Source organism: Arvicola amphibius, chromosome 8, assembly GCF_903992535.2.
Source record: "Arvicola amphibius chromosome 8, mArvAmp1.2, whole genome shotgun sequence".
NCBI lineage: Eukaryota > Metazoa > Chordata > Mammalia > Rodentia > Cricetidae > Arvicola > Arvicola amphibius.
In genome coordinates, this window is record NC_052054.1 from 30,036,730 (window position 1) to 30,038,979 (window position 2,250).

Here is a 2,250-nt window from a genome sequence, read left to right on the forward strand (position 1 = left end):
AAACATTTTAGGTGAATTTTTGAATAAAAAGTATCTTAGAGTTATTAAGCGAAGTCTGACATATTAAAACTCACTCTTAAAAGGTAGCTTCATGTAAAAGTGTTTGCATTTTTATAGCTTTTAAATGAGATGAAGGAGATAAAACATCATTTACTCTTTTGTACTTAACCTTCAGAAGTAAGCATTCTAATTTGTGAGCCATTAAGAGCCCAGTCGTAAGAGAAACACTGACAAAGTCTCAATTGAAATAGGAGGAGAACTTCAATCCACCTACAGTCCTCATTGTTCTCCATCTGAAAGTTTTATGTAATGTGATTTATTTTTCCATAAAACTGGATTCATCTTAGCTTCTGAATATTGCCACTTAGTCAATTATCATAAATCCTTTAAAATTAAGTATTGTCTCTAGCAACATAATGCAAGATGCATGCTTATAAATCAGAATACTGGTTTTAAATGTTTAATTTTAGTTCACCATTTGACTGATTGGATGATTGCTGTATTTGCTAATGTGGCCTGATATCAGTGATGACAATTTTAGGAGAGCTATATTAGCAGTGACTAAAAACAAGTGGAGTAAAGGTGGCAGAAATTTTCCTTCTCTAATCCCATAAGTGGGAAGTCCAAGGACAGCAATAGAAAGAGAAACCTTATTGTAAATGAGGTTCTCTTCTGTTTCCAGCCACCCAGACCCCAAAAAACTACAGAGAAACTGTATTAATTAAAACACTGCTTGGCCTATTCGCTTATGTATATTTCTAGCTAACTCTTACATCTTAAATTAACCCATTTCTATTAATCTGTGTATTGCCATGTGGTTGTGGCCTACCAGTTCCGTCCAGTGTCCAACGTTGGGCATCTGTTTTCCTGCATTCGCTACCTGGATTCTCCTTGACTATGCTTACTCTCTCCTCCTCTATCTGCTTGGAATTCCTATCTTGTCCTATTCTGCACTGCACTAGGTCCAAAGCAAATTCTTTATTAACCAATGGTATTCACAGCATACAGGGGGAAATCACATCACCATATTCAGTGGAAAGAGGAGTAATATTAGGATGCAAAAGCAGTGATAGACTCTTTTTTTTTTTGGTTCATAATGATTGGGTGTCCATATCATTTTGCAACATGTGGCTCCCTCAAACCTTGTTGTAACATTATTATATTACTCATCTGGAATGAAAGAAGAAAAAGAAAGAGGTGACAGGACAGCTCAAAAACATGGAGAAGCAAAAAGGTGGAGGAGACAACACCAACCCTCATTTCAGGGGTGGAGAAGCTGAAGCCACAACCATAAGTTAGGCCCAGCAGGCCTTGTGAGAACAGAATAATTGTTCTGGCTAGAGAAAAGCACCATAGTTCTCACAAGACTTGTGTCTAGTAGAAGAATTAGGTCCAACAATGCTGTGGGACAATGGTCTTGTACCTTGGAAAGATTTGTTACTTTTATTTTAATAAAATGCTGATTGTCCAGTAGCCAGGCACAAAGTATAGGCGGGGTAAGGAGAACAGAAAAATTCTGAGAAGAGGAAAGATCAGTCTGCAGTTGTCACCCAGATGCAGAGGAAGGAAGATGAGAAGGTCTCACTGATAAAGGTACCAAGTCAGATGGCTAACACAGACAAGAATTATGGGCTAATTTAAGATGTAAAAATTAATTAATAAGAAGTCTGAGCTAATAGGCCAACCAGTTTATAATTAATGTAGATCTCTGTGTGTTTCTTTGGGACTGAAAGACTGCAGGACCAGGGGGGAGAGAAACCTCTGTCAACATAATAATAACTCTTCCAAGTAGCAAGCCAACACTGGAGAAGAAATCCATTGAGCTGCTCCTTGTGTCTCTAAATGCAAAAAACAAAGATCTTCAGAGAGGGTTTATTTGTGACTGAACTTTATGGGGTACTGAAAATAAGGAACAATCACAGCTCAGGAGTTCCCCCATCACATACACAGTAGTGTGATTGGCTACTGTAGTTGGGAAGGGTCAGACCTGGACTCCCCAAGAAAGTTAAGCAGCCAAGAGCTTGAGCTATGGAGCAGGTCTCCAGAGGTATCTCACTGCTACATATAGTTTGTTGCTATATGGGCCTGAAAGCTCTAAGCCCAGGACCAGTGGTTGGTTACAACTCTTGAGACTCCTCTCTAACAAAGCTTGCTGCTGAATGGGATCCAGATGACTGAAACCAGAAAGCAAAATGACAGGTTGCCTTGTTTTCTCCATTAAAAAGCTCAGTGTTCAGTTTTCTCCCACAA

The 2,250-nt window shown here is 38.8% G+C and overlaps 1 pseudogene; it reads left to right on the top strand.

Moving 5' to 3' along the window:
* Window positions 1-1,078: 1,078 nt before the first annotated feature.
* Window positions 1,079-1,176, top strand: LOC119822091 (annotated as a pseudogene).
* Window positions 1,177-2,250: the final 1,074 nt, after the last annotated feature.